At 35.1% G+C, this 24,106-nt stretch overlaps 1 protein-coding gene across 1 annotated transcript in view; it reads left to right on the top strand.

The window, feature by feature from the left end:
• The window catches only part of FYN (FYN proto-oncogene, Src family tyrosine kinase), a gene marked incomplete in the record, with an annotated part of 111,753 nt that overhangs the window by 51,673 nt on the left and 35,974 nt on the right, over window positions 1-24,106 (top strand). The window contains 2 exon segments of the mRNA XM_072408771.1: window positions 9,055-9,083; window positions 11,864-11,929.

Here is a 24,106-nt window from a genome sequence, read left to right as displayed (position 1 = left end):
AGATTGTAAGCTCTTCTGGGCAGGGTCCTCTCCTCCTCCTGTGTCACTGTCTTTATCTCTCTATTTTGTTAACGCTATATAATTACTGTATAATAATATTAGGGACAGACTGTCAGCTGTTTTTTTGGAAAGCATTTTTTATAGGCTGAACATACTTGAATAAATGTATGGAGTTGTCAGGGTCTAGAAGACTTTAGAGTTTGAAGCTGGGACTGTATTTGGTAACTAGTAACAAAAAGTAGATACATTAGAAGAATGAAATGGGGTAAAAGTGTTAAACATGTTCAGTATGGCCTAAAGTGATGCTAGCCTGTTCATTTATTGACCACATGGGAGAGTTACCTAGGATCTGATGGGGGTATATTTTAAAAATGTTTTTGCTAAACAAAGGTTTTGTTAGTAGATATAGAAGTCTCTGTATCTTCTGCTCTCTTTGGGCACTAAATGAGAAAATTTAGTATTTAGATGGCGTTGCAGAGAACCAGAGAAAGAGTTAATATTTCAGTATCAAAAATGCCTTCCCAAAATATATTTCACAGGAAGGTAGGGGAGGGTAATATGACAGTAGGTTATGATCAAAGAGTTATTGATGATTACTTATCATCTCCACTTAACAAAAAGATACAAAATAAGTTGCTCAGCAGCTGCAATACTCACCTCCTCTATAGGGTTGTCCTTTTAGAAGCTCCACTAGCTGGATGTCCATGTTAAAAATCTCCCAAGGTCCTGACAATTATTCTCAGGAAGCTTGTAACATATAATAGCATTGTCAGAAATTACAATGTGAGTATGCCCTCATTTTGTAATTGCTTTTTTTTTTTTAAATGGCGTTCATGAATATTTATATATTCCTAGATAATGTAAGATTCATGCAGACACCTAAGAAGATAAATGAGGAAACATTTATGGCTGAAAAAACAGTGACTGCTCCAAGTTTATTTTGATGTTCCTGTTTTAGGTTTGTATACTCTGTTGTGTAGAGATGATGGATTAACTTTAAAGTACCAGAGCCATTATTCCCTACACAGTCACTGAGCAGTTATGAGCGGAGATGTTTTCCTCAATGACAGTCGGATCAAAACAAGTAGAGAGACTTGTGCTGTAAACTGTGAAGGTTTCCTTGGTTGCACTGTAACATTTAAAGAAACTTTAAATCCTTAGCTAGACGATGATAAACATTATTTGCTGTTTTTGAAAATTTTAGTCTCACTACAGAAGCATGTCAGATTGTTTTATATTTTTTATATATAGGCAGTAAAATCACAGAGTTAAAACAAAACACGATTTAATGTTGTTTAGTGTTTGCTGAATATATTTTATTGTAGGTGAGAGAAACTTGTCTTGCTTCGTAATTTGGGCAGGTTTACTTTTGTTCAGTAAAGTCCATCTCCTCAATTAAATCAGAATGGCTAATTAAGGTAATTTCCAGTATTTAGCAACCCCACCCAGGTGATTTAGGCTCCACCATTCACAGCTTTCTGGCTTTTACTAACTGGGAATGCAGTGCCATATTTTACTTGAAGTGACTTCTGCTGGGGGAATATGAAATCACAGCTAAAGAGCTAAATCCAATCCACATGACCAGTGGGATGATTATTCAGGTAATTTGAAGTAGATTATTAACATATAAAACATAGTAAATTGATAGAGTAGTTCTGGGTCACATCAGAAGGGCCAGAGCAACTACTTATTAAAATGTTTTGAACAAATGAAGCTATTGGATCTGGTGTTCCAACACTTCTTAATATCTGGACTAAATTATCCCACTGTTTTTATACGGGGACCCAAGAAGAGAAATATTACCAAATCTAAACATAGTATAGATCTCCTTTTTTCAGCAATTAAATTTAATGGTAACAGTGTTAATGAAACAATAATTTAAAACAGAACATATATGTAGGGATCTCTCTGTAGGGAGAAAAAAAACCTACGATACTCACCTGTCCCTGTTATAGGTCACTATCTTCTTGGCCTTTTTTCTACATCCAGATCTTTGGCCACCTTGATTGGCTGGTCCGGGATAATGTAATTGTTGCTGGGTATTTGGACAACCAAAGCGTGCGCAGCCCAGCCTTTTTTTACAGTTCCTGGGCATGGTCAGGCGGGTAAGACAGATTGTTGCAGAAGGGACATTGCCTGTCCCTTTCTGCAATAATGACGTACCTTAACAGAAATTTTAAAAAGTAGGAGTAGTCAAGAAAATGAAACATAAAGATTTTTTTTTGATAGTTCAAAGCCATTGCTTCTCTTTGTAAGCTACATATATAGTTACAAGAGAAACCATTTCAGAATTATAATAAACCTGAAGAAGAGAACTGAACCAAGTAAAATCCTTACATTTTTATTAAGCAATAAAAGGAATCATTTAAACTACAAAGCCTCGGAGAGTGTACGACCACAAAGGGGTGGACCAACTTTAAATTACTACTCAGAGTTTCTTAATTTATTGTAAGCTTATATAGGTATTTTTTTTGTCAATTGTCTATCGAGTATATAACTGTCAGCTCAACATTTATTTTTTTGGAGATTTTTTTCAGTTTCTCATTGTATTACTTTAGGACCAGGTAATACAATTACAAGACACTTCTTACTAAATCTTATGAGCGGTGATTCAAACTACTGGCTGGATACACTTTAAAATAATAAGGTCATCTGTTGTTATATCCTGCAATTTTGACTTTGTGCAAAGCATGCTTCATTTGTGAAGACATTTCCAATGGTTTGCTTTAGGGCTGATACGCTGAATGTTACATATTATAGGAGTTCAAGCATTTACATAGATAGCATACCCAAGTGAAAAGCATGCTCCTCCTTGTCCAGATGTTACTGCAGAACTCCTATTTCTTTTATTCCCAACTGACATGTTTAAAAAGTCCTGATGCGGCAAATGGTTTCTTCACCCACAACAGGGAATGGCATTACCATCTACAAGCGAATTTAACCCTTTATGTAAATGGAAAAAATTAACATATTGTCCTTATGTTCCTGACAGTCTGCTGTCAGAAAATGTTCAAACATGTATTTGTTTATATTCTTTTTTGTTTCACAGATTGACATTTGTAAAATCTTTTGTTTTATTTTCCTTTGTAGATTTGAAAACATTATGTACATTAGCATGTAATACAACACACAAGCTAGCAAGTGATCTGTATTTTTTTTCTTTTGAGAACCAAACATAAGTAAATAAGACCAGTCACTTTAAAATATACCTATTCTACATTTTCTGTAGAACGTTTTCCTTTAGGAGACAGTGTATATGAGCTGAGACTCTTCTTCTGCCTCCTAAAATGTTGCCTTTAAATGGCCTAAAGCAATGAAACTTGGGATTTGTGTAAGTAACATCATTCACATAATTTACCCCACATTTTTACAGTTTTATTCATTTTGGAAATTTGAATCCTGGTTTAAGTTCGTGTGAATCTTTTGTGAAAACATTGGGCAGTAAGTTGCAATCAAAAGGTAAGAACAGGCATTTTGTTGTGCTTGCTACAAAACTGCAGCCTTGTTTTTCTTAGTTGCAGTCAGCATTTCTGCTTCTAAATACTCATCTTTAAGTTCTACATCTTAAACTTGTGCATCAGACTCTCACAGTGGCCAAACATCACAATGCTGATCTGATTGCTGGCAAAGGCATTCAGTTTTATACTTTAATGTATTGTCACACAACAGCTTTAGACATATAGCCCCCAATTAAGACAACACCCAAAGGTGCTACTGCGGTTTTATGTGGGTTTTAACACTTTGCTAGTTCTGGTTACGGAATGCAAGATGTGTTTTTCCATTGTGCACCCTTATTACATTCACCCACAACACTAATGCACAGGTTACAAATGAGAATACATACAAGTTATTACATTAAATAATTAAAAATTTAGAGAATGGCATTTTACTTAAACCTGATATTTTAGATTTGATTGAGGCTGGTAAGCGCTAACTTTATACATTCTAAGGCTATTTACACATGTGCAATGGTTCTCCCTGAGCCGATCATCAGACAAGAATCTAGCATGTGTACAGTGCTCATCATCCATCGTCATATCAACCGTCCTGGCGGATCCACAGACAATGGATGACCAACGAATGTAATGCAAGTGAAGAGGAGAGCGCACAACAGGGTACTTACTGATCCATCGTTCTCCCCCATCCCCTCTCCATAGAACAGAATGGTGCTGTATGTACAGCACTCAGTCATGCATCACGCAGTCGTTGGAAAGGATCATGAAAGATCTTTTTCAATGACAAATATGGCATGTGTGTGTGCGTAAGGCTGTCCATGGCTCTGTCCCCTGTATGGACACAACCCGCTCACTCTCACATCACAGGCTAAGACCTGCTTGCTAAACATCCTGAGGGACACTAGCTCAGGACTGTGGACACAATTTATCTTCCGTCCACAGCCCTGTGCTACTGTCCTCGAGGATGAGGGTTCTGGCATCCTCACGTCACTCTGGAAGTTTTTTCCCCAAGTGACACACGTCTCCCCACACATGTGCAATCCGGATTCCGTGGATTTAGTGGTCCGTGGGGTTGAAAGGTTGGCGACTACTGGTCTAAGGGGTATATTTATAAAGCAGCAAGGATAACATTTACCAAACATTCACTTTCTGGTTCATGTTCTTTTTTTAAGTTATAGTCATATATTCATAGTCAATAAATATTTGGTGAATCTAACATTTATTGCTTGATAAATATACCCAAGTGTAGGCATACAACTCAGTTTTTGAGTTTTGTTTTTTTCTTCGCACTTGAAAAAGAATTGTATATTGTTAAATGATCTATAATAATTTATGATCATGACATATTATAGGATTTTGTAATATAGTCGGAATAAAAAGTCAGCTACTGTATCACTGCAAAGTTGATATTTTCCCTCAAGGTTAGCTGGATTTCATGCTTTCCGCACTACATATAATTTTCAGGTTATACATGCTTGACACTGAGGAGGCATAGCAGTTGTTGGGTCTCACTTCAAAGATCCATGATTCATGCTGTTTTTTTTGTTTTTTTTTTTATTGCACTTGATGTGAACGGGGAATTATGTGACTCACACTGTGGCACCATGACATGAGAGGAATAGAACAGTATTCTGTAGGGTACTTGTGCCATTTACTTGTCTGACGTGCTTAAAAATTGGCAGATACAGAACAAATATCTTGTAAATAAATGTAAAAAAAATTAAATTTTGGAGTAGTGTTTATTATGTTAAAATAACTGACCATTACATTGTTGTAGTTCAGTACTTTACTACTTTGGCTTGAGGATCTATTGGTATTGTGTTGTAAATTACATATTTACAAAAACTATGAGCATCTTTCTCTTCTTGCATAGAATTATCTAGTGGTTATGTGTAGTTTTCCTAATGTAAACCTGGATGTTTTAATTGGCTGATTTTTTGTTTTGTTTTTTTAAATCTCTTTATTTAAATTAACCATAAGAGAAATACAGATACAACAAATATAATTGTACAGGAGTATCAAGTAACAGTTGCAAAATGGGTAATACAGCAAAACCATGCTTGTCATATATTTTAGCTGGGCATGCCACCCAGCACTTTTCAGTAATCACCTGGCATACCACCCAGCTTAAAAAAAATTCTGGGTAAATACTATATTGATATATTAATTGTTGGTAATTTAGAAAGTGAACACAACAGACATGAATAAGGTAACAAGTAGATTTTACTTGTACGAGTATTACTGAATATACTAGGATAGTATAGGATATACTCGTGGTCCTGAATATTTCAAATGTTCATCAGAATAACTAAAGTAAGATGGCCGTCTCTTACCCAAATTCCAAAGGTGCATGTAAAATAAAGGTACGTTCACATACATGCAATTCGAATTTGTGGCATAAAGCAGTGCTTCATGACCAATTAAGCAGAATTTTGTGAGGGATTTGTGGTTTAAGGAATAATAGGATATCAACTTTTTTCGGTGTACAGCAGTGTCCTTGGCTAGTATATGGTATTCCCAAAGTGTTTTACCACCCACCCATAAAACCTATACCTATACTAGAACTAGATTTCCTATCATATATTTAAAGGTACACCATTTATGCATGCAATGCCCTGACCATTTTAATAAAATGTGCCAACAGGCATATATCTACAGCTTGAGGAAAAGAACCAAAACTTTTTTAATGCACAAATATGAAACTTATCTGACAGAGGCTAAAAGTCTATCATACTTTTATTCCAATTGAAGAGGCACTTTGCTGAGTTCTTCCTTGTGTTGGTCTAGACTTTGGACATATTACACTTCGCATAATATTATTTGATACAGGTATTTCAGAGACTGGTATCCTCTTTATCTTTATAAAGACAACGTAGCATAAAACTTAATGAATCTCACCATTTGTGTATATCTTTTTAATTATTGTGAAGATTTAGCGGATGTCTTTTCAGATCGCAAACCAATATTATTGTAATAAAAGTACATTTTCCACATCAACCACACTAGTAAATTGAATATATTATATTTTTCGTTTTAGATTAGAACCATTTTTTCATTCTCTTTTTTTGTCCCCAATGAAGGGACATCTCTTACTTCTTAAGATAACCTCAAAAGAATTAGACAGTATCACTTCAACAGGCACACAATGGCATTAGTATTCTGAAAGGTGAAATCTTTGCTAAAGGTTATTAAAGGTATAACTCTTTTCTAAAGAAAGCTTTGACGCTTTTTACTGTCAGTGTTGGCCATAAATGGGTTGATTTTCACATTTGAGCAGATCATTCAAATGTTTCATATTAATGATCTTGAATATTTGTTTAAATAATTGACTAAACCCATATTATCCATATTTTGGCATGTGGTACATATTATGCTGTTTTTGTAAATAGCAGTGATCTAAAACTAGAAATAAACCAATGGAACTAAAGATGATTGCTGTATGGTTTGCTTCTGAGAAATACTCCTTACCATAAACAATGCACTACACATCAACACTGATATACAATCAATTTTTTAGTATTGTTTATTTGCAACTAAATGCAATGCTAACTGATATTTGAATTAATGAAGATAAGCGTATGTACATTACAAAAAAGAACTCATCTGATATTTGTACAATGGACAGATATTGTTACATCTAATCAATCAAGGATTTTCTGATTCCTCTCTTGATTTAATTCACTTTTGGTCCATATATTTTGGAAATGTATCAGCGTGTAGCCTATTTGATGAAACAGTTGAATAGACTACTTGAACAAAGGTTAATCCATGTGTAGGCAAGTCTTAGCTGACAGACATCAAATAAAGATGTGAAATCCAGTTTCTAAAAACATTCTGCTTTTTTTAATACTAACAAAATGTTGTTTGGAATAAAGATCAAGTTAAACGTTTAACACAACTATCCATAGCAAGTACAAAATGATAGCTAGTGCATGATGGCCCAGTACTTGGCCATATAGTTCCGTGTATACAATTGAACCAACTTAAGGTCTAATGTGTGTATTAAAAATTAGGGCATAATAATATTGATATGCAGTTGCTTATGTAATACATAATCACAACTGTAATATTGTAATAAATATTTTTTATTAAGGGAAATATGTTGGAGTTTCTTTATTCAGGAAGACATCTTATTTTAAAATTATCCGACTGTCCAGTATCCAGGGTTGGAAGTGTGAACTTTCATAAGACCTCTTTTCTTTGCTTTGATAAGGGAAAGTTTCTATAAACAGCAGTACTTGCCATTCTCTAAAAACATTTCTAACTCTTTTTAAAACTGAATAAAAAGAAAAAATTATTTACATAGTCTTGTTACCAAGGATTACCAATAGCCAGGTTGATTATAGTAATCCTTTCCTTAGTAGTAGCAAAATTTGTTTTGTCATTTATTTATAACATTTTACTTTACAAGTTTTTGTTATTATTTACTCTGTTTGACAAGTCTTTATTATACTCTCCCCTAAGGCTTTCTCCTTTTCCTGTATACTGACAAATTAAGGAATATTAAACAAAAACTGCTCACTTCACATTTTTTTCTTCCTTACCGATAAATGCAAATTAGTTGTAATGAATCTCACTAGAGCTTCTACTCAGTAAACACATTCACAAGTAAGGTCTTTTTTTCCACTTTTCTGCACAGTGAATGAAACCAAAAGTTAACTTTTGTGCTGTGGTTGAACTAAAAGGATGCTAATTCACATATACTAAATTATATCAGAAAAAGAAAACCTGTTTACAGAAAAAATAACATATATATATATATATATATATATATATATATATATATATATTTAATGGATTGATATTGATGTTTAAGTAAAATGATTTTGATGATACTAGATTTTATAGGCAAATGGCACACCACTGCCTAATCCCCTATTTGCAGACCAAAAATGATTGGTTACACTAACAAGTGTCTTTTTCACAACTATGTTTTCTTTCTATAACCTTTTAAACTAACAAAAGAAGCTGGATGAAACATTTAGTGCAAAATAGCACTTCATTGTTATGTCTAGAGATATCTGGGGATGGACTTGCTTGACTTCTTTAGAAAAATCTTATCTAGTACATTCCTTTAAATTTTGATTTAATAGGGACAGCCCCATGTATGGTCACAACAATTTCACAAAATATATCTGACTTATGCAAATTGATTGCAGTCTCTACTTTTTAATGATAGGTTATCGAATATGGTGAAAAAAATCAGATTTGTACAATAGGTTGTATGACATTGTATTTCTCCACTGGTCACCACAAGATACATTTTGTATAAATACAATGAAAAACAACACTAAAAAGACATAAGGTAGGAGTGAATAAAAAAAATCTTTGGCCTGATATTTTCCTTGTGTGGGCATATTGTTGTTTTTTTTTTTGTTTTTTTTTACAAATGAATAATTTTCAGTAAGATGACGCATAGGTACAATTCTCATTTGCATGATGTATGCACTTCAATGTAATTTTGACTATATTATGGTGAAGGATAGTAGGACTAAGGCTGTTGCAAGAATTGAAATGATGTATGGTATAGCTAACACTATCATCCTATTCAAAACTCATTTTAAATGTAATTATATTTTTGCTGTTTCTTTGTTCGCAGTCAAAACAGACAACTTTCATCTCCCAAAGGTATTCATGTCTCTTTACAAATTCATGTTCATAAAATATTCCAGTGGTTTGCATGCCTCGTCTTAGAAAAGGGGGTCATCAATGTAATAAAATATCCCTGTGGGAAAGATTTCCCCAGCAGAGCTAGCAAGCTGGCCGAGCCTAGACTGAGCAGCTGGTCAATGGGTACCTGCAGCCCAAAAACAAGCCACTGACAGTTTGGAGATGTTGGAAAGAAAGCATCTATCATCAATCAACAGCATTTTGTTACCCATATAAACCGGTCACAGTGGGACATAAGGTATATTGGATGGGTCTGCAAATCTTATTATACATTACTGTTACATGCTATTCTCTTTATTACCAGATTTATTCTCACATTTGTTAAAAAATATTCATACTTGGTAATGATATATATTAGTTTAGGATTTTATAGCAGTTGGTGTCCAAACGATGACTTTGGAAAGGAAAAATATACAAATACATACCTGTCAGTCTGACCATTCATCAGTTTATCAAATTTACATCTTTAATCATAAAAAATGAAAAGGAGACATCACATATTTCTGTTATTAAAGTTAGGTAATATCTTCACTATATTTATTATATCATCAATAATATTTATGTTTAATTGGACACATCATGTCTAGTTTACTAGAAAAAGAAAGTACGTTTTTTTTTTTTTTTTAAATGTTTGCTGTGTTAGGGAATTTTCACTTAGCTTATTAACTGAGGTAAGTTTGTGCTGACTTCATCCAGTCACATGCAAGGAAAAATTCTGTGTTTTTTGTTTTCATTTTCCTTGCATGTGATTTTACCAAATAAAAAGAAAATTCCCTTGCAAAGTGAAAATTCAATCTGCAAAGTGAACATGTTCTTCTGTTTTAGTACATTAGACACTTTATCACTTTCTGGCCAGTAATAGTTTGAACAATTATGATATCTTTTACTTAATTCCTTTATTTGGTTACTGATTTTAGCTATATAGGTATTCTTTTTGCATTTACAACTGTTCAGGGACAATGATCTGAGTTAACATAAAGCAAACATCTTAGAGGACAAAAGAGTCAAAAAAATAAACCATTGTTGTTTAAACATCTAAAGAACTCCACAGCCAAGGCCAGCTGACCCTTATTTTATAAATTGTCTTCATCTGACCAGATATAATTAATTATTTTGTGTTTTTATGTTTATAAATGTTCCAGGTTTTTTTGCTTTTCTCCGGCTCACCAACTATGTCTTATAGGGTTTTATATCTGGGATATGTTTATTTCCCTAGTGGTTGAACTTGATGGACTTGGACATTTTTCCACATTCACTAAGTAAATAATTCGCTTTACTAAGTGAACAAAAATTAAACTCCTGCTCCTACTGATCTGAAAATGTCTTATATTATCTGTTTTAAAGCAGAAGTCAGATATTTTATTTATCCGTATATATGTAAGCGGCACTGCAATAAAATTGCAAAGGTTTCCAAGTCTGATGCTATAGGAGTTCAGAAGTCTGAACCATTTGTTGACATTAGCTCCTCTTTGTCCTTTTCTTTTTTCTCCATTCACAGAGTTTGGTTGACAGCATTGTACCTGTCCTTTTCATCTTTCGTGTTTTGCTGAGCAGGGTATCGACCAATGCCATGTGACAACATTATTTTATCAGTTTGAACCTGTGCAGTGTTTGCATCTCTGGGGTATAACTTTTGAAATAGTAAATTGACTTAAGAATAAAAAATGTATGTATTTTTATTTTTTGATTATACCTGATGGATTTATATCGGAATATATCTTTTTTGGAGTGACTTGACTTCCATTAAACATGCAAAATACTTGCTTCATTCAAATTAGAGCATGAGGTTTTGATTTTGTGATACTTTATCCACCCCATCATCATTTTTTTAAGAAACGGAATATGGTAAATTAAATATTAGGTATAAGTGCACCTGACCTTGGTTTTAATTGCCCTTGGTATTCATCTTGGTATTGTAAAAGATCTGTACCAAGTATATGGAAAATTATAAACAAATGAGCAGATTACCATTACAGTCTATTTGGTTATTTGTCAGCTTACGAGCTCTGATCAAGACTTTGCTAAGATCTGCCGTGAACAGTATAACTTATCACCAAGTAAATGTCTGCCACCTATCTATAGACTAACTATACTTAATATATATAATGGGGACATTTGCTGAAATAGTGTGACACTATCATCTTGCTTTGTAACAATGGTGCCAGTGGAATACGGTTGGGAACTATGGTGGGGTTTTCCTCCTGCAATTTTCAGTATGTGATCACACTACCCAGCACCAACACCTCACTGGTAGTTGTTTTCAGTGAGGACAGAGATTCCAATGACAGGTTAAGGAGGATGTGACATAATTACTTTTTATTCTGATTTGATTTATTTAGGCATAGTGGTCCACATTTCACAAATGTCCCATTTATGAAAAAATGTCTAAACATTCCACATATTAGATTCTAAAACTGTTGTAGTTATAATTTGGTAAGTCACATATGCACTTAAATAAAATAAACTGACTTTGAGCCACTGTAGACAAAATTACTGGATATTTGCTTTGAACTTGATTGTATTTTTACCCCAGCGAACCAATGGCCGATACTATTGTTCATGCATCATTATTTTATTACCACCCATATAGTATATGGTCGTTTTCTGTAGCATTTGTCTGTAGTAAGATAACAAGGGTCTATTGACAGCCTGTAAAGAAGTGTAAAATAAAATGTAATGTGTTAAATCTCTGTTATTGTGGTCAGAATGCAATAATGAAACTGTTAATTTATTTTTAGGGTCCTTGCTGTGTGGCAGTTGAAGAAATGTGGTAAAGTCAAGTTACCATAGTTTAGGAAATATTGGTAAGTGACTCTTTAAACTTCACAGATGCTAACATACACTGGCCTATTTATAATTATAATATATCTTTATAACCGTTTTTTCTCATAATACAACTGATCCACTCATTACTTGGCGTAGGGTAGGAATGTAAAATACCTAATCGCTTGTACACAGTATTAATCTAAATAATGTCTGCAACTTTTTATTAATTGTTCCACTTTACTGAGAGTAGGGGGATATTCTTTGCATTCATGAAAGTGGGCAACCAGTTAGCATTTCCCATTATTTATAATACCAGCATGCAAAGTTTCACTTTTATAGTAAAAAACGGGGGGTGCCCCTATTGGTTGCTGATGCTTAGGGAATGACGCTTACTGATTTACTTCTTTTTGTTGGCAGGGGGTTGTGGAGATTGTAGGGTTTGATTGGACAAAGAAGAGGAACTTTAGATACATTTTTGTTCTGTATTTTTATTTTGTATATTGTATGGTTGCCTTTGAGTTTTCTATAAAAATACAACTAACATCTGTAATCGATTAGGTTATCACATTCCAAGCTAACATACTTCTTAGGGACTCCAAAATCTTCTTGCCAAAATTCCTGGTTCCTGGTTCTGCGTCTCCTCAGTTCAGGGTGTACCTCATCCTAACTGTCTTTCAACAGTTAGAAGCATTTGCTGCAAAGGTAATAAAAAAAAAAAATCTCCAGTAAAGAGCATTAGATCCTCTTATTACAGAACCACTAACTTTTCTGCAACAATATCTTCATGTTTTAAAAAATAATGATAGCTTTACCTTTGTTTAATATTTAAAAAAAAACAAATACATAACTTTTAAAGATATTCTATAAAGAATAGTGTAATGTGCAAACTGTCAATTGTTCATTAACATTATATCTGCCACAAAATAAGTATTATCATTTATTAACAGGGAGGAGAATTTTTTTGACAGTGTTGTTCTTTTGATGATCCTATGAATGGTAAGCTAAGCATGCAGCATATGACAAGTCATTGGGGATTTTGAAAATACTGAAAATAGGAATTAATGTCATGCAACTGGAAATCCATTGAATGCGGTAAAGCTGTACTGACTTCAAACATCATAATTTGTGCAAGCAAAAATCATGTTTTTATATTACTGTTTACGTGCATGGTTATTCTTTGCAAAGTAAATTTTCAAGACATTCACTAAGGTAAATGAAATTTCCCTTGCAAAGTGATAATTCATATAAATACATTCTTTGCTAATGAACCATTAGTAAATAAACCCAGGTGATATCAATCAACTCTTGGACAGTTTATCCACAGGTAAATGCTATCAAATATAGTATGGACACCAAACCAAAACAAAATAGAGCACATACAGAGTTTCTTTCAGGGACATATGGTTTCAATAAACAAAAAATGATTTTGAAGTAAACTACAAATGACAGTTGAAATAGGTTAGCTTATTTTCACCCCAGAATTTTTCAGCTTTAATAGGTGAGTAGTATTGATGTCTTTCTGCCATGAATCATATATTTGTGGGAGAATGTTATTGGCCTTGTTTAGATGTGTTGTCAGTGACCCCCTGTCATAATTCAGATGTTCATAAAAGAATCTTATTGTCAATGTTTGAATAGTTTAGTGGTGTCACTGCCCTTCTGCCATGAATTAGATCTTTATAGGAACATCTTATTGGCAATATTTAGATAGTGACTGGTGTCAGTGCAATCAATCAGATCTTCCTGTAAGAATGGTATTTGCCATGTTTGGATAAGTGAGTGGTGTCAGTGATCCTCTCTCATGAATCAGACCTCCTTGAGAGAATTAACTATGTGATGATATGTGATTTTAGTTTTGTTTCAGTTCCTGAATCGATAGATAGTAAATTTACTGTCTGTGAAGTCACTACTTCAACTTCCACAGCAAACTTATGTTTTAATAATTTAAAATGCCACCAGTCACAACTGCATCATCCGCACTTGCATCCGTATCCGGTGAAAAAAACAGGTTATTTGTTTCTGCTGCTGTTATAATTAGTTTCTGTCAAACATGTGCAACTTAATGAAATGTTTTGTGTCCTCCTTACACTAATATATCCTATATACACAGTTAAAGTCATACATTAAAAGGCCGCTGTCAACACCCACATGCAATACTCATTCTGGTGGATTTTCCACCAGCATATCTTTCATGGGCTTGGCAGAATAAATTTTTATCATTGAGAAAATGTTTATCATCATGACAGAATGCTTTTGGCCTTTTCTTAACAGGCATTTTTTCTTCTTACGTTTTTTGGGTATACATTTTATTTGGTGGTATTTAAATGTGTGATAGCCAGTGCTAGTAGGAAAGAGAATAAAAACAGACAATCATATACCGTATTTCCCCATGTATAGGACGCACCTTGATTTTGGGACCTGAAATTTGGAAAAAATAATTTTAATACATAAAGTTATTGAACTTACCGTATTGAACTTTATTCTTCATAGAATTCATAAACTCCTCATCACTGTCAAAACTCTCATCCATCTGATAGTTCTTGGCTTGTCCTCATCTGTGTCTGATGACGAATCACTGTCTTCATATATTGCCTCATCCTCAGTTCCATCTATGGCGTTTGAAATGCCACCTAAATGATATGACAACGATCTCAATCTTCACACTATCCTAGGATCTTTTCACCCAGGTACAAACTTCTCCTATAGTTGGTTTCTTCACTCTTCCTTCTGGTGTCAATTTGTCCCCAGAAGCCTTTATCCATTGGGTCCATGCTTCCCCCATTGCAGCTTTGAAAGGGTTTGTTAATGCTGACATCAAGTGGTTGGAGCTGGGACGTCAAGCCTCCAGGTATGACGGCAAGTTTTTTTTTTCTTCTCAGCAGCAATCTGTTTTGTGTTTTCTGTTATGTGTACCCTAAACTGATCAGGCACCAAAAGGGCAGGTTTGCAAAAGTGTGCACCTGGTCTTCTGCTCCATACTTTCTCAAACAAGATCTTCTTCCGATCCTGATCCATCCAACCCTTGTCGTGAACATTGACAATCACTCCTCGAGGAATGTCTTCTTTTGGCATTGTTTTGCTTTTGAAAATGAGCATAGGAGGCAGCTTGGTTCCGTCAGCACAACAAGCTAGAACAACCGTATAATTATATATTTATAATATATGTGACAGTTACAGTCTTCACCCCCAGTTCTGTTACTTGGTACATCAAATTGAAGTCAACTCCAACTGATGTGTCTTCCGACTTTGAATGACAAAACGATGAAATTCAAAGACCTTCTGCTGATTGCTTTCAGGCAAGTCTGGTGCGTGTACGTATGTTTAGTCCATGTCGTTTCATGAACCTGAAGCACCAATTGTGTCCACCTTTGAATTCAGTACCTTTTTTTCAACAGCAATTCTTCTGGCCTCATGCTGAACCATCTTTGTAGACACCGGAATCTTTAATTCCCTCTCCAAAACAGGCCATTTTGCTGACTTGCCTCTCATGGCCGCCTTCTTCCGTGGCATCTTCAGTAAGGTCTCTTCTTCCCGTAGCCAGTCTCTGATTGTTTTCTCAGTTGGAGGAGGACCAAATTTATGTTCAGCAGCGGGATTTCCATTTTCTTTTGCAAACTGGATTACTTTTAATTTGTATTGAGCACTGTATGCAAATCATTTCTGAGCCATGGTTTTATTACCTCCGTAGTATGAATGTGCTGCGTGGGCATCCGTAGCTGTGTATAACCACAATAAAAAAAAAAAAAAAATAGCAACAACAAGAAGCGCGATAAAGTGTGAATTGCAATTAAAAAAATATCTACCATTGTATAAGACGCACCCTGTTATAGGACCCTGCTTTTTTCGAAACAAAGTGCGTCTTATACTTGGAGAAATACAGTAATCATACATATAAACACACATCATAGTAGCTTACTTCTTTTTTTTATTTTTTTTTTTACTTTACTACTTTTTTTTGCAACTAGCGGCTGCATTAAAGAGAGATTCTATTACTTTCTGTCTGGTAAAAGGTTGTCTTTCCAGGTCAGGAACTGAACAAAACTTTCTTTAAATAAAAATGGTTCTTAAGTTAAGTAGGGGGATGCTAGAAATGTTTAAGCTTTTCTCCCCCATGTTTAAAAGGTCGGAGAACTACCTTATAAATGAACAAGTGACTGCTGAAAACCTATGGCCCTATGTTAATGGAGATTGTGAGTGGGTGCCAGCTGTGGTCTGCTTCCTCCTGCTTCCTGCTCTTTCATTTTCGTTAGTGAGGCACTCATTACTGTGGTGGTCAAGTATTAAGGTGCATGGGTAAAGAGACAATGACTAAAGGAACTGGCTGCTGTTTCCATAACAATGCTCAAGGTGTTGGAGGTTCCTTGACACTATGCACAGGATCAAAGCTGGCATGCAGGGACTTGTGATTGCTTCTGATTTAAAGCATCAGTTTACATTGTTATTAGTCCCACAGGTTTAATGTAAAATTTGAGATAATAATAAGAAAAGGAGTATAACATTAACAATATTTTATGCAATCACGTGATAAATTTTCTTTACCTGGAACAAGTGTACATTGTACATGTCCCTGTAGATTTGGGTGCTTGTGTGAATGGAGTAGGAGTGTATATGTATGCTGTAGAACCTGTTCTCTAAGTAGAAGTGATCTATATCAATATATATTTCTGTCAACTAATAAGTAGTAGGGACACCTTTTGCATGTAGCATCAGTTACTCTTGGAATGCTGCCATACAAGTGCTGAATTGTGTGAAGTGGGCTCTGTTCTTCAAGAAAAGCCTTCATTCTTTGATAAGGGAAATAGGTGGAAATATGCAAACTGTGATCAAAATTGTGCTATAAAGTTATTTTAGTCTGGTGATAAGGGAGATCATGGGAAGTGTTTGACTTTATGATGCTGTTCATTAAATATCCTGGAATATGAGGGAGCAGAGTTTGTACCATGCATCAATTAATAGACTTATAATTTCTGTTAGATGACAGTTCATATTCCATCACAGACCCCCTAACAGGATTTGTAGGTATTGTTGGGCTTTCTCCTAATCCTAACAAATATAGTTGAGGGCAATAGAGATAAAAATAACTTCTCAGACTATACTTCCTTTTTGTTACTCAGACATTTGCCTAAGTGCCTTTGTGTCTTGACCTTGGCTACAAGCATTTTCTAAACATCATCCCTACCATAGGATAAAACATTTCACAACATATGCTTTATGTTAGGACTCTGTGGCAGAGAGGCTGATTCAACACTGTGAAAAATTAAGAGGTTGTACTGTTTTGTGTTTTGTAGCAAAAGTGTCTGTCCCTGTCAATAAAATGTCTCTGTGTCCGCTCTCCTCTATTGCCATAGCAGTATATTGATGGTTGTCATCACTTTTCATTAGACTATTCTGCAGACTAGTCTTTTTTTCCAGTTTTTGCTTTAAATGATGCACCTACATTTCAGGTATGGCTATGATCTGTGAAATTTTACTGCCCATTGTGGGGCAGTTGGTCTGATAACGTTGGTACATGTTTGTTATAACGATTTGCAACAAAGCTAATGTGGATTTGTTATTTTGTCCACCTCTTGAATTTACTAGTACAGAGGGAACACCATCTGTGGATGTACATATACTGCTAGTGTACTTACACCCCAAACCAAAAATGTTTATTTTACAGCTTACCATTCTTTACATGGGGTTTAAATTTTATTATGATTTTTTCATCATTTTACTTTATTTGCTTCTGGCAGTCTTGAGGATAAAACACTTTCTATCTCTGGGCGGCTACAACTATTTCATTAGCAATCGTTTTTATTGGAGAAGAGTAGCAAAAAATCCCAAGTACAAAAAAGACGCAAAAAATTAAAATATAACAATACAATACAGAATATCAAATACACAGTACATGAGGAAATAGGGAAAGGAGCGGGGGTAAAAGTCTGTGCCCGAAGCCTGTAGATCCTGTAGAATACCACTGAAAACACAATACAAAATAAGTACTAAAGACCGCAAGCTCTTGGAGGGCCATGGAGCCTGGGGGAGTAGGATGATTGGAAACAATCCAGGGGTCCCACACCTCCTAAAACCAGTCATGGATGTCAGTCAAAATGCTGGTCCTCATTAACTATAAATACATCCAGTCTAGACCTAACTTCACTGAAGGCCACTCAGTCCTCCAAGCCCTGGCTATTGCTTGTTAAGCTTGCATAAAAACAAAGGTTGCCAGGTTTCTAGAGGACTGAGAGAGCGCCAAATCTGGAAGGGGCTACAACTATTTCACTGTACTTGTATAGGAAGACATGGTTGCCAACTAGAATGGACCTTTGTTCATCACCATTACAAAAAAGATAATGTTGTTGCTTTTTTGAGTGTACAGAAAGTAAAAAGAACAATGCAAGAACTCAGCAGGTATTGTCTTTACTTGTTGAAAATGTTTTTAGCTGGAGGTGGCAAGTGCAGTTACCACATCTAGGGACTGGTAGGCTGTATATTACATTTTTGTTTAAACGTTTATTATTCTTTAAATGTGAGTTGTACTGAAAGAAAATAGGAGAATGTTATTGTAGACATAATATTAATACTAAGCCACAGAAAACAACCATCATTTTCAGAAGTCAGCAATTGTAACATTTATATTTTCCTTTCAGTAGCTAGTGACAAATGCTGTCAGGAGTCAGAAAAAGGTCTTGTGGCATATTTGTGAGATATTCAGCAGGTGGCAATAATAAACCATCACACCAGCCAAGTTTAAATTGTATTGCCAGTTTAATTGTCTGATTTAGCATGAAGGGGATTACTATAAGTGGTCTCCTACAGCAAAAATATCAGCTGAACCTGCTGATCCAGGCATATAGCAAGGCAGGATAATACTTCCCTTGCATGGTATGATTATAAGTTGGGTATGTAGAATGCCATTTCTGTAGTACATATAGAGAGCATTTTAGCGTATTAAAGGCAATGCACTTCTGTTCTTTATTTGTATAATATGTTCAGAGCTAAATAGGAGATAATTTTTTTGTAAGTTTCCTGTTTAGTTTTTATTACAACTGGTAAATATTTGATATTCACCCTTTTTAGCTATCCAATTTTTTCTCATATTTTACATATTTTTTTTATTATAAAAGAATAATTATCTATACAGTGTTTTTGGTTAATGACTTGTAACAGTGTAAAGTCCCTGTGGTTGGTAATCCTTGTCTAAATCTAAATCTTGTGTATAGTGCTGTATTGTAGTGGCTAGAAGAGAGATGGGCTATAGGTTCCTTATCTCCTTGGATGGAAGCATAGCATGGAAGATATAAGTGTAAAGTTAGTATAGCAAACATTTAGCAGTTAATAATGTTGCTTTATTTAGGGTTATAATTTATGCAATGTTAAATTCTCTGCTATTTTGTTTGATATTTTCCAGCATGCAAATAGATTTTAAACTGCCTAAATATTTGACAAGCTGGTTGTTTGCAGATGATCTGACCAAAGAAAGATCCTTTCTGTATCTCACCATAGATTACATACGCCCTGAGGACTTAATAAAAAGACTTTTAATGCCTGACAGCACACAGAGCAGGGAACAACTTCATTTTTACGCAGTTATATTTTGTAGTCATTCCTGATATGTAAATGTTACAATGGGTGTACAAATATCTCAAAATACAATATAATAAAAAATATTTATGTTCCATGAATTTTCACCATTTACCTTTTAGGTATAGTGCCTAATTCTGGATTACATCAAACTAAACAGAGCAATAGTTTTTATCAAAATGTGCTGGGGATCTGTCAGGTTAAACAACTGTTAATGATCTAGGAACTTTGGCTATGACAGGTCTTGGTGTATTTTTGTTTTTGCACCAATACTATTGTATTCATATGGTATGTATAAAGTTTTGTGGGTTTGATAAAACATGCATGTCATAAGGGATTTATTTTAGGAGTTGGTGGAAAAATAGGAGTTAGGATATTCAGTTTGAGTTATATTAAAAATCAAATTAAAATGTTTGGCTATGAGTTTAATTTAACGAATCAGTTTAAGTATTATGTTTGAGATTTAAAAGGATGCTAAAGCCAAACTCAAAGCAGATAAAAATGACACAAAACAATGCAGCTATGTATTTTTGCAGTCCCTGTACAACAGAGCGGAGGCCAGGAGAGGAAAAGGCAGCACAAGGAGCCAGACAGGTATTCTTCAGAGCTCATAAGCTAACAAGGAGCTTGTTCATAGCAGAACAGAGCAGTGTGACAGAGAAATAAACTCAACAGTCATCTCCTTTCCCTATCCAGTTGCAGGGTGGGGGTGAAGAGGACCTGTTAGTGTTACTGAAAATAGGTCTACACTACAGACAGACAGCTGAGTGGTATGGTAGAGCTTTGTAATTCTGTAATCTGTGTTTTTTGTTTCATTATATGTAATAAATCTCTGCATTTATCTGTTTGCCTGGAGCTTGTCAGCTGTGTAATCAGAATTTGGTTACAAAACTTCCACGCACCTCTCTTTTCCTCTGCAAAAAAAGTCCCAATGAAAACTTTGTAAAGAGCTGCATAATATGATGGTTCTATATAAATACCCTTTAATAATAATATTAACCTATGCTGAAGTATGGTGCTGTAATATATACAACAGACCACTGGTGCTGAGAGACAGCGCTTTGTCCGCTAATTTATTTTAGGACATTTCCAAGCAACAATCGGTCACATAATGTGAGCTTTCAGTTGGGCATGAGGTGTAAGAACAGTGTGGAACTCCTGGCACCAGGAGCCACAGAATGGAGGATTTGTTTCATAATCTCTTATCTGTATTATCATTAGTGATTGGTGGAGCTGACCAATACAAGTGCAGAGAAGTTTCAAGATTACAATTATTTAAATGCTGCACAAAAAAGGTAATAGTTAGCTTGTAAGGTATTCATTTGCTAATCTATTGTCTGTAAACAAGGCACTTAACATTCTCTTACTCCTAAAAAAAGGTAAAAATACTAAAATTCTCATACTACTTGTTTTTTTTCTGATATGGCATCTCGCATAATCTGATATTGAACCTTACTTCTAGGACAGCTGCTGGTGTTCCAGCCTAGTAAAGATGTCTGCTTTCATAGTTACGCACCATAGACTTTTAAAGGCTGCCACCTTTCTAGCTTATAAGATGGGTAGACAACAAGAAGACCAGACCTGCACTTCTTTGTACAGGGAGAGTGATGTTACTGTTGACAAATCCTGTTTAAGACTTAATTAACTGACTTTGATGTTGAATAAATTAATCTGTCAAGTTGTCATTTGTGTGGACACCATTTGTACTGAACATTCATGACTAATTACATGAGACATGAAATTATGCTTCTTCAGCATCATTTTCTATGAAAAACCTAATTAGCTGAAGCTAGTGATCTCCAAGAATTGTAAAATTACAATTACTTTGCAACAACTATTTCAATTTTAATTTGAGTGGAGACCTTCCTCCTTTGGTGATTACACTTTGTTTTATACTGGAAAAAAATTCTTCCATTGCTTCTTCTTCACCATACTGAGTGACTTTAAACAGTAATTTCAGCCTCTGAAATCAAACATTTTGCTTTGTATTTACAATAGCAAGTCAGTTACTTAAATTCTTCTTCACATGCTGTTTGTTGTTGTGCTTATATATTGATTTTTCCTGCAAAATATGACTAAACTGATCAATATGTGTACACAGGTACTTTACAGTGTTTGCTGCAGCACATTAGTCAATTCTCAGTGGTGAAAATATCTTCTGCCCTATACAAGGCTGATAGCCAAGTACCTTCGAATGAATTGGTGATGTTTATGTCGGTGGTAATCGCTGTATTAAGCATCCTGAATGATTAATAGGGCACCATCTGGGACATACCTGCATTTTGTATGATGCCTTTCCTGTTTATTCAGCGAAGATCCAGAATTGTGTGCTGTTGGTGTTCAGTACTTTTCGGTCACAGTAGCTATATAGGATCTAACAACTGTTCATAGCTTACCAATTAAAACTGCTACTGCAGCCAATAATTTTTACAATTCATTTTGGAAATTGAATGGATTGGAGCCTAAAGTCCCATACAGACACTGGAAATTCATTGTCCAAGGCAGTCATTTTTGAGCATTGGTCATAAAGTGAACCGTTCTGTCAGAGCACTGAACAACTGAGAGGGATATCTGCTGCTGCGTGTCCTCCCCTCTCCATACAGTACTGTATGTACAGCAGTTGTTCATTCTATCACTGGAACTGATCACTAAGGTTTATTTTCTGTAATAATAATTGTATATCTGTCTGGAATTTTAGTTGCTGTCAGTACAGGAGGTGTTGATCAAAGCAAATTGGTATCTACTCTTGCCCAGCATTGAGATAGTTTGGCATCAATGGGAGTCATAAAAGGTATGTATCTGCACCTATCATTGAAAGCTGTAACCTGGTTGGCCCTGATTTATTAAAGCTCTCCAAGGCTGGAGAGGATACACTTTCATCAGTGAAGCTGGGTGATCTGGCAAACATGTAATGTATTTCATAAGTAATTTGCTATTGATAGCAAATGTCTTGAATCATTAACCAGATTCATTCCAGGTTTGCTGGATCACCCAGCTTCAGTGATGAAAGTGTATCTTCTCCAGCCTTGGAGAGCTTTTTAAAATCAGTCCCATGGTGAGAAGAAGAAATGCCACCTAAATTCCTCAAATCCAGGTGAAATTATTTTATGTGGGTATATAACGCTTTGTTGGAGTTAATTGAAATTTTAAAATTATCATTCTAGTGCTCAACACTGTAGGAAAAACAATGCATGGGTTGAAGTTGTATCTGGTAACATATTGCATGCAAAATACATGACAAACTAGACTTGCAATATATGACATAGGACATTTCATTTACAGCTTTTCTGTCTCATTCACAGCATGATTGGACCAGACCCAACCTTTTTTATCAAGAGATCAGACCAGTGATACTGAGAGGGCCCTGATTTATTAAAGCTCTCCAAGGCTGGAGAGGATACACTTTCATCAGTGAAGCTGGGTGATCTGGCAAACATGTAATGTATTTCATAAGTTATTTGCTCGATAGCAAATGTCTTGAATCATTAACCAGATTAATTCCAGGTTTGCTGGATCACCCAGCTTCAGTGATGAAAGTGTATCTTCTCCAGCCTTGGAGAGCTTTTTAAAATCAGTCTAATGGTGAGAAGAAGAAATGCCACCTAAATTCCTCAAATCCAGGTGAAATTATTTTATGTGGGTATATAACGTTTATTGGAGTTAATTGGAATTTTAAAATTATCATTCTAGTGCTCCCCACTGTAGGAAAAACAATGCATGGGTTGAAGTTGTATCTGGTAACATATTGCATGCAAAATACATGACAAACTAGACTTGCAATATATGACATGGGACATTTCATTTACAGCTTTTCTGTCTCATTCACAGCATGATTGGACCAGACCCAACCTTTTTTATCAAGAGATCAGACCAGTGATACTGAGAGTCTGACAAGAATCGCCTATTAGGAATGTACAATTTAATAAACCCACTTGACCCCTGATGAGATTGTCATGCCAGTTTGGATAAGTTACTGCATTTTAGTCAGTTCATTTCTAAGTAGCCAGATTTATTTTTGCAGTATGTTCTGATCAAAACTTGTATTAGGACTTAGCCTACACTCCCACCCCAGAAAAAGAATAGGTGGTCATATAGGAGGGGCTGCTTGTTACCTGTTTAAGTCACAATTAAACTGAAGAACTTGTCATTCAAACTTTCTTTAAAAAGTCTCCCTAAAAATTGACATGCTTTTCTCAAGGTGCAGGAGAGTGAATGGGTCAATTATAGCTCAGTACCAGGAACAGTAATTGCAGATTGTAAACCCCTCGCAAAGAGTTCTGCTATGGCATTTATGTCAGTCTGCATGCCTGTGAGCCATGTTACATATTATATTAATAAACTTGGTCATGTTTAGCCTCTGGAGAATACAGACAGACACAGTGCAGCTATTCTTGTCTAGACTGCTGAAGCAACCATATAACAGTAAAAACTGAGACAGATATCATTGATAGTAGTTTTTGTGAGGTGCAAATGATAGTATATGAATTTATGATGTGCATTATTTGCTAGTAAAGTGTGAATGAGGAGGTTTTAAACTTGTGTAATGACCTTGTCAGCTATAGGATCTAATGTGTGGCAGTTGTGATATCCAACATCCCACTGTAGCAAGAGAATGGAGACTTCTAGTTACTATGCTTATTCCAACAGTTTGC

This window comes from Pyxicephalus adspersus, chromosome 4 (assembly GCF_032062135.1).
Source record: "Pyxicephalus adspersus chromosome 4, UCB_Pads_2.0, whole genome shotgun sequence".
Lineage (NCBI taxonomy): Eukaryota > Metazoa > Chordata > Amphibia > Anura > Pyxicephalidae > Pyxicephalus > Pyxicephalus adspersus.
The sequence above is the reverse complement of the archived record's forward strand: the minus strand, read 5'-3'. Positions and strand labels throughout refer to the sequence as shown.